This window comes from Manis pentadactyla, chromosome 2, assembly GCF_030020395.1.
Source record: "Manis pentadactyla isolate mManPen7 chromosome 2, mManPen7.hap1, whole genome shotgun sequence".
NCBI lineage: Eukaryota > Metazoa > Chordata > Mammalia > Pholidota > Manidae > Manis > Manis pentadactyla.
Window position 1 is genome coordinate 164402945 of NC_080020.1, and position 14426 is coordinate 164417370.

Here is a 14426-nt window from a genome sequence, read left to right on the forward strand (position 1 = left end):
GATGCAGTTGTGAATGGAATTGTTTTCCTGATTTCTCTTTCTTCTAGTTCAGTGTTAGTGTATAGGAAAGCAACAGATTTCTGTGTATTAATTTTGTATCATGCAATATTGCTAAATTCAGATATTAGTTCTAGTAGTTTTGGAGTGGATTCTTTAGGGTATTTTTTGTACAATATCATCTCATGTGCAAACAGTGACAGTTTTACTTCTTCCTTACCAGTCTGGATGCCTTTTATTTCTTTGTGTTGTCTGATTGCTGTGGCTAGGACCTCCAGTACTGTGTTGAATAAAAGTGGGGAGAGTGGACATCCTTGTCTGTTTCCAATCTTAGAGCAAAAGCTTTCAGCCTCTCGCTGTTAAGTATGATGTTGGTTGTGGGTTTGTCATATATGGCCTCTATTATGTTGAGGTACTTGCCCTCTATACCCATTTTGTTGAGAGTTTTTTTTATTATGAATAGATGTTGAATTTTGTCAAATGCTTTTTCAGCGTCTATGGAGATGATCATGTGGTTTTTGTCCTCCTTTTTGTTGATGTGGTGGATGATGTTGATGGATTTTTGAATGTTGTACCATCCTTGCATTCCTGTGATGAATACCACTTGATCATTGTGTATGATCCTCTTGATGTATTTTTGAATTTGGTTTGCTAAAATATTTTGTTGAGTACTTTTTCATCTATGTTCATCAGGGATATTGGTCTATAATTTTCTTTTTTTGTGGTGTCTTTGCCTGATTTTGGTATCAGAGTGATGCTGGCTTCATAGAATGAGTTTGGAAGTATTCCTTCCTCTTCTATTTTTTGGAAAACTTTAAGGAGAATGGGTATTATATCTTCTCTAAATGGCTGATAAAATTCAGCAGTGACTCCATCTGGCCCAGGGGTTTTGTTCTTGGGTAGTTTTTTGATTACTGCTTCAGTTTCTTTGCTCATAATTGGTTTGTTTGAATTTTGTGTTTCTTCCTTGGTTAGTCTTGGAAGGTTGTATTTTTCTAGGAAGTTGTCCATTTCTTCTAGGTTTTCCAGCTTGTTAGCATTTAGGTTTTCATAGTATTCTCTAATAATTCTTTGTATTTCTGTGGGGTCTGTCATGATTTTTCCTTTCTCAGTTCTGATTCTGTTGATGTGTGTTGATTCTCTTTTTCTCTTAATAAGTTTGGCTAGAGGCTAATCTATTTTGTTCATTTTCTCAAAGAACCAGCTCTTGGTTTCATCAATTTTTTCTACTATTCTGTGCTTCTCAATTTTATTTATTTCTTCTCTGATCTTCATTATGTCCCTCCTTCTGCTGACTTTGGGCCTCATTTGTCCTTCTTTTTCCAGTTTCAGTAATTGTGATTTTAGACTATTCATTTGGGATTGTTCTTCCTTCTTTAAATAGGCCTGATTGTTATATACTTTCCTCCTAGAACTGCTTTCGCTGCATCCCACAGAAGTTGGGGCTTTGTGCTGTTGTTGTCATTTGTCTCCATATATCGCTTGATCTCTATTTTAATTTGTTCATTGATCCCTTGCTTATTTAGGGGCATGTTGTTTAGCCTCCATGTGTTTGTGCACCTTTTTGTTTTCTTTGTACAATTTATTTCTAATTTTATACCTTTGTGGTCTGAGAAGTTGGTTGGTAGAATTTCAATCTTTATGAATATACTGATGCTCTTTTTGTGGCCTAGTATGTGGTGTATTCTCGAAAATGTTCCATGTGCACTTGAGAAGAATGTGTATCCTTCTGCTTTTGGGTGTAGAGTTCTGTAGATGTCTGTTAGTTCCATCTGTTCTAGATTTTTGTTCAGTGTTTCTCTGTCCTTGCTTATTTTCTCTCTGGTGGATCTGTCCTTTGGATTGAGTGGTGTGTTGAAGTCTCCTAGAATAAATGCATTGCATTCTATTTCCTCCTTTAATTCTGTTAGTATTTGTTTCACATATGTTGGTGTTCCTGTCTTGTGTGCATATATATTTATAATGGTTATATCTTCTTGTTGGACTGACAGCTTTATCATTATGTAATTTCCTTCTTTATCTATTGTTACTTTCTTTGTTTTGAAGCCTGTTTTGTCTGATACAAGTGCTGCAACACCTGCTTTTTTCTCCCTATTGTTTGCATGAAATATCTTTTTCCATCCCTTGACTTTTGGTCTGTGTATGTCTTTGGGTTTGAGGTGCATCTCTTGTAAGCAGCATATAGATGGGTCTTGCTTTTTTATCCATTCTATTACTCTGTGTCTTTTGATTGGTGCCTTCAGTCCATTTACATTTAGGGTGATTACTGAAAGATAAGTACTTATTGCTATAGCAGGCTTTAGATTTGTGGTTACCAAAGGTTCAAGGGTAGCTTCTTTACTATCTACCCATCTAACTTAACTCTCTTATTAAGCTATTATAAACAGTCTTGTGATTCTTTATTTCTCTCCCTTCTTATAGCTCCTCCTCCATTCTTTCTATGTTAGGTGTTTTATTCTGTACTCTTTTGTGTTTCCTTTGACTGCTTTTGTGAGCAGTTGGTTTTATTTTTTGCCTTTAGTTAGTATTTGGTTGGTCTACTTTCTTTGCTGTGATTTTATTTTCTCTGGCGACATCTATTTAGCCTTAGGAGTGCTTCCATCTAGAGCAGTCCCTTTAAAATATCCTGTAGAGGTGGTTTGTGGGCAGCAAATTCCCTCAACTTTTGCTTGTCTGGGAATTGTTTAATCCCTCTTTCATATTTAAATGATAATCATGCTGGATACAGTATTCTTGGTTCAAGGCCCTTCTGTTTCATTGCATTAAATATATCATGCCATTCTCTCTGGCCTGTAAGGTTTCTGTTGAGAAGTCTGATGATAGCCTGATGGGTTTCACTTTTTAGGTGACCTTTTTCTCTCTCTGGATGCCTTTAAAACTCTGTTCTTGTCTTTGAACTTTGCCATTTTAATTATTATATGTCTTGTTGTTGTCCTCCTTGGGTCCCTTGTGTTGGGAGATCTGTGGGCTTTCTTGGTCTAAGAGACTATTTCCTCCCCCAGTTTGGGGAAGTTTTAGGCAATTATTTCTTCAAAGACACTTTCTATCCCTTTTTCTCTCTGTTCTTCTTCTGGTACCCCTATAATGCAAATATTGTTCCATTTGGCTTGATCACACAGTTCTCTTAATATTCTTTCATTCTAGGAGATCCTTTTATCTCTCTCTGCTTCAGCTTCTGTGTATTCCTGTTCTCTGATTACTATTCCTTTAATAGTTTCTTGCACCTCATCCAGTCTGCTCTTAAATACTTCCATTGTTTGTTTCATTTCTGTTATCTCTCTCCTGAATTCATCCCTTAGCTCTTGAATATTTCTCTGCAGCTCCATTAGCATGCTTATGACTTTTATTTTGAATTCTTTTTCAGTAAGATTGGTTATTTCAGTCTCACCAGGCCCTCTCTCTGGTGTTTGTGGCATTTTGGACTGAACAAGGTTCTTCTGCCTTTTCATGGTGATGGGAGTAGTTGCCAGCAAGTGGCACATGTGTCATTTAGGGGAACAAAGTCCCTACCTGCTTGCTGTTCGCCTTGCCGGTCTCCACTGTCTGTGCCAGTTAACTGCACACAGGGAGGAGTTTCTGGGTTAATATCCTAGGCTGCTGTGTGTGGGGCAGCCCTTGGGATCATGTGGAGGTACTAGGAGGGGTTGCAGGCCAGCAGTGCATGTGTCTGCCTCAAGCACAAGGCCTCTTCATGCCTTCTGGTGTCCATGCCTGACTCCACTGCCTGTGCTGTCAATCTCACACAGGAAGCAGCCTCTAGGTTAATCCCCTAAGCTTCCATGGGTGTGGCAGCTCTCAGGATGACCTAATGCACTGGTGGGGGTTGCAGGTGAGTAGCATGTATTCTGCTGCAAGAACAAAGGCCCTTTGTGTCTTCCAGACTCTGCGCCCGTCTCCACTGTCTGTGCCAGTCAACCATGCACAGGGAGCAGCCTCTGGGTCTGGGCTAGTAAGCAGCATGCAGGGAGAAGCCTCTCTTGTTGAGTTGTGTGGTTGCTGTAGGCGAGGCTACTCCCTGGCTGCTCTGCAGCAATAATGGGTCAGCTGGTTTGCTTGCAGTTGCTGGTAGGGTGCGGGAAGGAATGGCAGGCTACTTTTCACTGTGAGGGACCTCAGAGCTGCGTTGCCAACCAAGGGGTTAGGGGTGCCTGAAGTTCCTTAAAGTTCCCAGTCTGCTGGGCTCAGTGTGCCAGTACGATTTTGTCCACCTGTTAAACCCTTGTCCCTGTAAGACTTTTAAAGCACCTGCTTTTCTTTTGTCCTAGGGCAGCTGGCTATGGGAACCTGTTCACAGTGTTGGTCTTGGATTTTGCTTTTCTACTCCTCTAATAACCAGAGCACCATGAAATGTGTGTCTGTGCTCCTGGTGCAGATTACTAGGGCTGGTTATTTAGCAGTCTTGTGCTTCCACTCCTTCCCCACTCTGAATCTTTTCCTCCTGCCAGTGAACTGGAGTGGGGGGAGTGCTTAGGTCCCGCTGGGTCATGTCTTTGTATCTTACCCTTTTCATGAGATGTTGGGTTCTCATAGATGTAGCCCTGCTGGTATACTGTATCTTCTTGTCACTCTTTTAGGAATAATTGTATTTACTGTGTTTTCAAAATATACGTCGTTTTGGGGGGAGATTTCCACCACCCTACTCATGCTGCCATCTTTTTTTTTCTGAAGAAGAGTTATATTTAATAAGCTCTAAATTCTTTCAGGTCTAATTTTTTTCTAATTCTAACAAATTTTGCCCTGTAAAAAGGGGTTCAAAGCCACTATAATATTTCTTTGACACTGCAGTTTTGAAGCAATATACAGATGGCGTGGGGAAAGTTTGGATATAAACTGTGAGGGTGATATCTTGGTGTCAGTTCACCATGTATCCTGAGGTTTAGTAAAAGCTGTTTCATGTCTCTGGATGTCAGCTTTTTCACTTATAAAATAAGGCAATTGACTTATGTTGCAATTAATGCTAATACTGTGCTATTCTAGAGATGATTCTTTAAAGGATTCACAGCAAAAATGTACCTAATTTATTGCTTGCAACCTTGGTTCCTATACATGAAATACTTCATTGGCATTAAGCAAATAGCTATTTAAATGTCAGAAGTTGATGTGGGTACTCTGGCAGTCTTCCATGTTCTGAATGGAAAGGAGAGGTCTTGCTGATGCTCCCATTTATTTTAAATGTAAAAATCATAGTTCCTGATGGGTAACAGATCTCCTGAAAACTAGACAAATTGGCCTCAGTTGAGCAAGATAGTTTTAGAATAGCTGAACTAAATGGGAACAAAAACTACAGATATTAAACACTAATTTTCAGCATATAATACTCAAATTGTTGAATTTGCCAACAGATACAGTTGGAACATGGGAAGTTCAGTCAGTCAGCTGCCTGTTTAGGCTCTCATGCTCCAAAAAATAAAAAAAGCGATTTTTTTTCTTCTTCACAGATTTGAGTATGTTTTTTTATGAACTGACCAAATAGACTTCTGTTGTTATGACATTGGCATGGAATGGTTCTAGTATGTGCCTGTGTGCAATAATGGACACTCATCCTATACTTTCATCCTCTGATCAATTCAGATATCATTTACTCATTATCTATGACATGTCAGGTACTACTTTAAAGTCTGGAAATAAAGAAATCAAAAAGATAGGGCAGTCTTCAGAGTCCATCGTCTTGTACTGGAGCAGAAACATCCTGGTGAAGTTGGATCTTTGGAAGTTATACCAGAGCTAGAGAAACTGATTTGAGTCATCAACCCATAAGGGGGCAAATGAAAATAGGAATGTGCATCAGCTCTATCAGAGAACAGAATCTTGAGGATCCCCAATATTTAAAGAATTTCAGTGAGAGGAAAACACTACTGAAATGAAGAATTCAGAGAAATAATTATAGAATTAAATTTTTGTCTTCATTTGGATTCCATAAGAAGCATCCCCCAAGAGGAGGTCTGAGCACAAGGAATTTATTTGGTGAATGATCCTAGGAAGTACCAGAATATGCCTGAGAAGAAAAGGAAAGGAAGAGAAAGCCAATAAAAGTTGTTTAATGGAGCAAGTTACAGTTGTGAGCAACCGAAGCTTCACTTCACTGTGGAACTCTGACAGCCAGTGTAGACATATGTCCCAGAATGATCATGCTTGAGGGGTAATGGAGCTGAAGTATTTGTTTACCATTTGCTGTCAGTCATTGGGAAGGGGTGACTTGTAGGGGCTCTTAATTCCCTGGCACTGCTAGACTACCTCATGTATATTACAAGTGTGTTCTGGTGGTTAGAGTGGACCTTCAGGAAAGAGAGGACTTGCTGCTGTTGGTTGTAGGTCTGGGCGCCATTGCATGGAAAAGGGTAAGTGTGTAAGAGCTATGGATGGAACGTTAACAGCGTTAGCTACAGTTTGATGCCCTAAGGACCAAAGGAAGAGAGAGTTTACAGGAAGAGGAGGTAGTAAACAATGTCAGAAAAGACTGACAAATCGCATAAGGGAAAGAAGAAATGAGGAATCATAAGCCAAAGGGATGGTACTAATAGAAATGGAGAAAGTGGAAATTTAAAAAAGTACATAGAGAATGAATAATTGATAGACTAAGATGCAAGAGGAGATGGGACAAGCAGTGTGTGTGAATATTTATGACTAAAATTCAAAATGTGCATGGAAACAAAATAAAATTAGCATTAGAAAGAAAAACACCCTTTTACGATTTCACTCATATATCAGCTTATGGGGAGACTCTCCTTGAACTGCCAAATGTGGCTTAAGTGCCACTTCTTTTCTTTTCAACACACCCTTTGCTCATTTCTATGATGGAATTTACCACACAGACTCCAAATTATTTATTTGTTGTTTATGCAGAGATGGTATCAGAAAGAGAGGGAAGTTAAAGCTCCATTTGGTTCATTTGAACTACAAAGCATTGAATTACTTGGTACCCAGTAATCTTAGGACAAATGAATAGAAACTAAACCAGCATCCTGGGGGATATAAACCCGGTCACAGTGTCCGTCCCAAAAGGAGCTTCATCACGTCCTCGATGTTTTCACCTGACATATTGATGGGTGGTTGCCTTGCAAGTCATCATCAGAATACAGAATGACTTCTTTTAAGCAATTACATTTTTCCTAAAACAGGCTCTAGATGGAGATATTCATCTATTGTTCTTGTGTTTTCTCAACAGTTCAGGTGAACAATATACTCAACAACTAAAAAAAGTAAATTAGAATTATTTCTCATTTTTAAGTCTCTCAAAGACTCATACAAATGATTTAGAATGTTATTTAAGGCAGATAAGATATGAAAAATATCTCTGAATTGCTAATTCAGGTAATTTATTAAAGTGGGACATTGCTATATGCTCTCTTTTCCTATAAATGTACATTGTCTTAAAAAGATACAAATCAATGGCCTTTTTATATAAATAGATTTAATCAGAAGTGCAAAGGAGTTAAGACATTTCAATTTAATTTTAAATCTGCATTTTATAAAAACAATGGGGAATAGTAAAGTCAATCCACAATGGGGGAAAAAAGCAAAATTTGTACATATTCCTGCATAGATTTTAACATTTAGGTAAGGCTTAAGGAATTATTGTTATTATTATCATTATTGAATAATTGTATGCATCACTCTCCCAGTAAAGAGGTATTCTGCAGCCTGAGTACATAAGATTAGGGTGGGAGGGGAAAGTAAAAGGAAAATTGATATGGAACCTAGAGAGAGACATGAGCAACAGAAGAATGTGCCCAGCTCCTAACATAATGGGCAAGCATTAACCTCTCTGAGGTTCTGTTTTCTCCACTGTCTTACGGGGAAATATTTTCCTGCTGTTAATTATCCTGTGGACTGACTAAGGTAAGCAAAAAAAGAAGATCGTGACGGGGAGGTGTGGTGGGGAGCATGGGGCATGAGTGAGGCCAGGTGGAGGTGGGGACTCTGGCTGCTGCCCTGCTTGCTTCGGCCTGAGTCCAGCTGCTCCTTTGCTGTTACTCCCTGGTGGGGAGCAGGCTCTGGCCTGGGGGCTCCAAAGTCGAGCCTGATTAATAGAGGTGCTAAAGACACACACATGCTCTCATCCTGCTGACCTGTTCACATACTTGTGGCCAGGTTAGTGTCTGTGGATTTATCATGAGAACCCACTAGAAATTTTCTGACTGCTATTTTGAACAAAGAAAGAAGCCACTGAGATTTTATATAAACTATGATGTGCATCTCGAGGCCTCTCTGTGGAAAGACTTGCACAAGGCCAGCATCATTCAGCTATACCAGTGCTGGACTCCAAGGTTCCTGAGCCCTTTGCTGCTCCTTGCAAAGCATGGCTGTCATTCTACTGGCTTAAAACCTTTTCTTGTTCACAACATATGAGTGGAGCTCAGCGTCCCCTCCTCCCTCCATTTCTTCCCAATAGGGAATGTAGAAGGTGGGATTCACAACTCTCACCAAATGTGAGAGACACCCAATCTTGTGTCTCTTCTAAGGCAACTGCCCTCTGGGTCTGAGAAAGACTTTCCACCCTCAGCCAAGGAAAAATAGACTGCTTTCCTGGATTTGTTCCAAAACAAACGATAATGCTCCTAAGAAGATAAGAAGATTCACCCTTAGCTAACAAGAGGCAGGCAAACCTCAGAGCTGAGCATCTTGAAGCCAGCAAGCAACAGAACTGTGAGAGTTTAGGAACGTAGGTGTGCCATTCAGGACCTATCATTTGACGAAGAGCAAGCAGCAGTTCCGGCCCACGTGCTGGCCTTGCCAAAATCCTGCCACTAACAATGCCAAGATTTCACAGAATTTCCAGAGCAGTTCTTTGTCAACTCAAGGATAAGTCCTCCAAATCTTTCTGTAAGATGTTAATTCTCTGAGACCATGGTCAACTTTCTTCTGACCCATGGGGAGGGGACCATTCTTTTTAAAGTGGGCGCACAAAAAGAAGCAGAAAAGACAATGTAATTTGAGATTAAATAATTCCATAAATGGCAAATAAGCATTTGCTTTTTGTGTTGTTTTGTTTTGCCCTGGGAGAGTAGAAAAGCATATAAAATGCAGGGTGAAGTGTGAGGATCATTCTTAGATTTCAAGAACCACATGAGGTTTCTGGATGCTTGATGAGGGTGTCAATTATACTGAAGACCATCTGCCACAGAAATAAATTCTGTTACAGATCTGTTACCCGCTTGTTACAAAAAAAGATGGTGCTAATGTATAATGAATCCTCAGTGAAGTCATATTTCAGTAAACTTGAACTGAGTTAGCTCATAATCAGTTTAATAATTTTAGACAGTTTAGAGCTGTACCCTCTGGGCTTTGTTTTTGGGACTTGGTTGCTTCCCAGGTTTGAGGAAATCTCATCCAACAAAGTATCACCATACAGCCCATTTAACCAACCTGTGATTTAATTTCTTGGTGACTAGTAGCTTTGGACAGTTTCATGCACTGTGCCAGGTGGTTAGCTGACAAGAGACTTTCCAGCAAGCATTTGCCTTGGGAAATTCACCAAGGGCCAGCATCTGGCCTTCACTTCTGCAGTTTTGGAAGATAGATTTTATTAGCACACTTAACACTAGGGATGAAAATGCTCAGTAACTAGAATTAAGAGACAAGTAAATTAAGCTGCTACTATAATACATTTACAGGGAAACCTGATGAACAGAAAATGACTGTGACAGTGTTATAAAAGATGTTACATGCAAGGGAGGCATTACATCAGCCTGCAGATGTAAACAGCGGATCCAGGACAGGTACAGCCTCACGGTAAAGGTCACTTCTTGGAAATAAGAAAGTTGTGGTGCTAACCTCTTGATCTGCTTTCCTGATCTTGAAAAGCCATCTGACTTTCCTGTCCCTTGGTTACATAATCTGCAAAAGTGGACTGTGGGTGAAGCACCAGAGGTGAAGCTGTCTGTAAGTACACAGCACTAATTAGCCCCAGGAGATGGCTTTGTTCCAAGATGTTCAAATTTCCTGAAACTCGAGTTGGTGAGATTGTTCATATGCTTTTTCAAGTTGGCATTTGAACTTCCAAGATGGAAAAACTTTCTCATTTTTACATGACAAAGGCTGCAGGTGAGATAGGATTTTCTTGCTGCCAGGCCAGGACAAGGAGCATCACAGTTGAATTGCTTCTTTAGACCAGTCTGGGAAATCCCACATGCTAAAACTGGGTGTGTTATTCAAATATGATGATTTTTTTTTTGCACACTATTTTTATGAGAAGTGATATGCAGAATGCAAGTTGTAACATTGTTGATCTTAGACACACACACACACACACACACACACACACACACACACACCTACATATCTATTACATTACTGACCAGAACACTTAGTGTCTACTTTTCTTATCACTATGAATGATACATTGGACGTTATTCCATCAGCTAGGGGCAGACTGACCCTTTCACGTATTCATGGACTACTGGCTCCATTTGTTGCCCAAACATCTCTAGGGCACATACTGAGTTTTCTTTCTTCATTTTGAGTGACACTCATCAATCTCTATTCTTATTTTCCTGTGGTCTTGTTTTCTGTCACTGTTTTGTATTCTAATGAACACTTTTGACTCATAAAAATACACATGTGGGTTGCATTGGAAATTTCACAAAATGCCAAGGCAAATGACATTAAAAGTGGTTTTGTGTGTGTGTATTTATATGTATATGTATTTTTTTATAGTGGTTCAAGGCAAGTAAGCACAATCAAGGAACTGTTTTAGGAAGCAGATGGTCAAAATCAGCCTTTAAATAGAGGTTGGGGAAAGCCCTTTCAATGGAGAGTATTTAATCAGAGGAAGTGACCAACATAAAACAGAAACTGGAAGAGACGCTGACCAGAGACAATGATTTCAAATGTATGCTGCCCGGAGTGTGTTTCCATGGGGCCTGTGCTTTGATCTTATAAAACAGATTCACTTAACAACTGCGTTTCCAAAGGAATATTCCTGTCCCCACTGCTACACTACTGTAAATATGGGTTTTGACTCCAGTTTCAATGTGGTAGGTTTCTCCATCACAAGCAATTCTCAGACACCAGCTAAGTGTCCTACAATTCAACTCAATTCTGACACTATCTACCTGGAGACAGTGTCAGAATCCACGGATGAAAGGCTCAGCGCCACAAGCTTGCCTTCCATTCAGATACCAGTCACAAGCTCAGATTGTTATCTGTGCTTCTGACAGCCAGATACTGATTGGAGGTTTCCAGTACCCCTTCCTTGGGTTCCATTCATTTGCTAGAGTGGCTCACAGAATTCCAGAAACCCGTTTACTCACTAGATTATTGGCTTATTACAAAGACTATGAATCAATAGGCAGCTGACGAGATATACAGGGCCAAGTCCTGAATAAAGGAACTTGTATCCTTATGGAGTTTGGGGCCTGGCACTGTGGAATGCTGAAGCACTCTGCTTCACCAGTCTGGAAGCTCTCTGAACTCCCTCCTAGTGGTTTTCGTGGAGGGCTTCATTACACGGGCCACTGGCGATTGATTCAACCTCTAACTCCTATCCCCTCCCAAGACACAAAACAAAACAAAACAAAACAAAACAAAACATAACCCCTTTCAAGTCCAGCCCTCTCTTTCTGATTGGTTCCCGTGGCAATCAGCCCCCATCCTTAGGTGCTTTCTGAAAAGTATCTCATTAAAAAAAACTGTGGAAAGGGGCTTGTTCTGAATAATAAGACAGTCATTTCACCTTCATGGCTCTGAAGCAATTTCAGGAAATGAGGACACAGACCAAACATTATGACAAAAGAGGCCCCCATTGTTTTTGGGTTGTTTTTACGCTTTTTTCAAGTTGGCATTTGAACTTCCAAGTTGGAAAAACTTTCTCATTTTTACATGACAAAGGCTGCAGGTGGGATAGGATTTTCTTTCTGCCTCCTCTCTGTTGATGCAGGGTCAGGACAAGGAGTGTCAGAGTTGAATTGCTTCTTTAGACCAGTCTGGGAAATCCCACATGCTGAACCTGGTGTGTTAGGTTTAATTCCAAAGGATTTGGGAGCTGTGAGCAAGGAAGCTATGAGCCAGGAACTGTGGATGAAAACTAAAGATACATTTCTCTTTCTTTTTTTTTTACAGAAAACAAAACTTTTAATTTTTACTTCTTTTTTTTCTTTTTTTAAAAATTAAGGTGTCATTGATACACAATCTTATTAAGATTTCACATGAACAATATTGTGGTTTCAACATTCACCCATATTATCAAGTCCTAACTGGCCCCCACCCCACCATTGCAGTCATTGTCCATCAGTGTTGTAAGATTCTAGAGAATCATTACTTGTCTTCTCCGTGCTGTACTGCCTTCCCCATGACGCCCTTACATTATGTGTGCTATAATGCCCCTTAATCCCCTTCTCCCTCCTTCCCCACCCATCCTCCCCACCCCCTTTCATTTGGTAATGGCCAGTCTCTTCTTGGAGTCTGTGAGTCTGCTGCTGTTTTGTTCTTTCAGTTTTGCTTTGTTGTTATACTCCACAAATGAATGAAATTATTTGGTACTTGTCTTCTCCACCTGGCTTATTCCACTGAGCATAATACCCTCTAGCTCCATCCATGTTGTTGCAAATGGTAGGATTTATTTTCTTTTTAAGGCTAAATAATATTCCACTGTGTGTACGTACCACCTCTTCTTTATCCATTCATCTACTGATGGACACTTAGGTTGCTTCCATATCTTCGCTATTGTAAATAATGCAGAGTTAAACATAGGGGTGCATATATCTTTTTGAATCAAGGATCTGGTTTTCTTTGTGTAAATTCCTAGGAATGGAATTCCTGGGTCAAATGGTAATTCTATTTTTATTTTTTGAGGAACCTCCATATTGCTCTCCACAATGGTTGAACTAATTTACATTCCCACATCTTTACCAGCATTTGTTGTTTCTTGTCTTTTGGATGATGGCCATCCTAACTGCTGTGAGGTGATATCTCACTGTGGTTTTAATTTGCATTTCCCTGATGATTAGTGGTGTGGACCATATTTTCATGTGCCTGTTGACCATTTGAATTTCTTCTTTGGAGAAATGTCTATTCAGATTCTCTGCCCATATTTTAATTTTTTAAATCAGTTTATTGTTTTTTGGGTATTGAGGCATGTGAACTCTTTATATATTTTGGATGTTAACCTGTTATCGGATAGGTTGTTTATGAATATATTCTTCCATTTTGTAGGATGCATTTTTGTTCTGCTGATGGTGTCCATTGCTATACAGAAGATTTTAGTTTGATTGTTCCACTTCTTCATTTTTGCTTTTTGTTTCCCTTGCCTGAGGGAATTCCTAGGAGTAGAATTCCTCATGTTTATATTCAAGAGATTTTTGTCTATATTTTTTTCTATGAGTTTTATGGTTTCATGACTTACGTTCAGGTCTTTGATCTATTCTGAGTTTACTTTTGTGTATGGAGTCAGACAATAATCCAGTTTCATTCTCTTGCATGTAGCTGCCCAGTTTTGCTGACACCAGTTGTTGAAGAGGCTGTCATTTCCCCACTGTATATCTAGGGTTCCTTTATTGTATACTAATTGACCATATATGCTTGAGTTTATATCTGGCCTCTCTATTCTATGGATCTATGGTTCTGTTCTTGTGCCAGTATCAAATTGTCTTGATTACTGTGGCTTTGGAGTAGAGCTTGAAGTCAGGGAGCAAGATTCCCCCAAGCTTTGTTCTTCCTTCTCAGGATTGCTTTGGCTCTTTGGGGTCTTTTGTGGGTCCATGTGAATTTTAGAACTATTTGTTCTAGTTCATTGAAGAATGCTGTTGGTATTTTGATAGAGATTGCTTTGAATCTGTAGATTGTGTTAGGCAGGATGGCCATTTTGACAATATTAATTCTTCCTATCCAGGAGCATGGGAAATATTTACATTTTTATTGGTGTCTTCTCTAATTTTTTCATGAGTGTCTTGTAGTTTTCATGGTATAGATTTTTCACCTCCTTGGTTAGGTTTACTCCTAGGTATTTATTCTTTATGATGCAATTGTAAATGGAATTGTTTTCCTGATTTCTCTTTCTGCTAGTTCATCATTAGTGTATAGGAATGTAACAGATTTCTGTGTATTAATTTTTTATCCTGCAACTTTGCTCAAATTAGTTATTAGTTCGAATAGTTTTTGTGTGTGGATTCTTTAGGGTTTTTTATGTACAATATCATGTCACCTGCGAAAAGTGCAGTTTAACTTCTTCCTTACCAATCTGGATGCCTTTTATGTCTTCATGTTGTCTGATTGCCATGGCTAGGACTTCCAGTACTATGTTGAAAAAAAGTAGGGAGAGTGGGCATTCTTGTCTTGTTCCTGATCTTAAAGGAAAGACTTTCAGCTTCTCGCTGTTAAGTATGATGCTGGCTATGAGTTTGTCATATGTGATTTTTATTATGTTGAGGTACTTGCCCTCTATTCCCATTTTGTTGAGTTTTTATTATGAATGGATGTTGAATTTTGTCAAA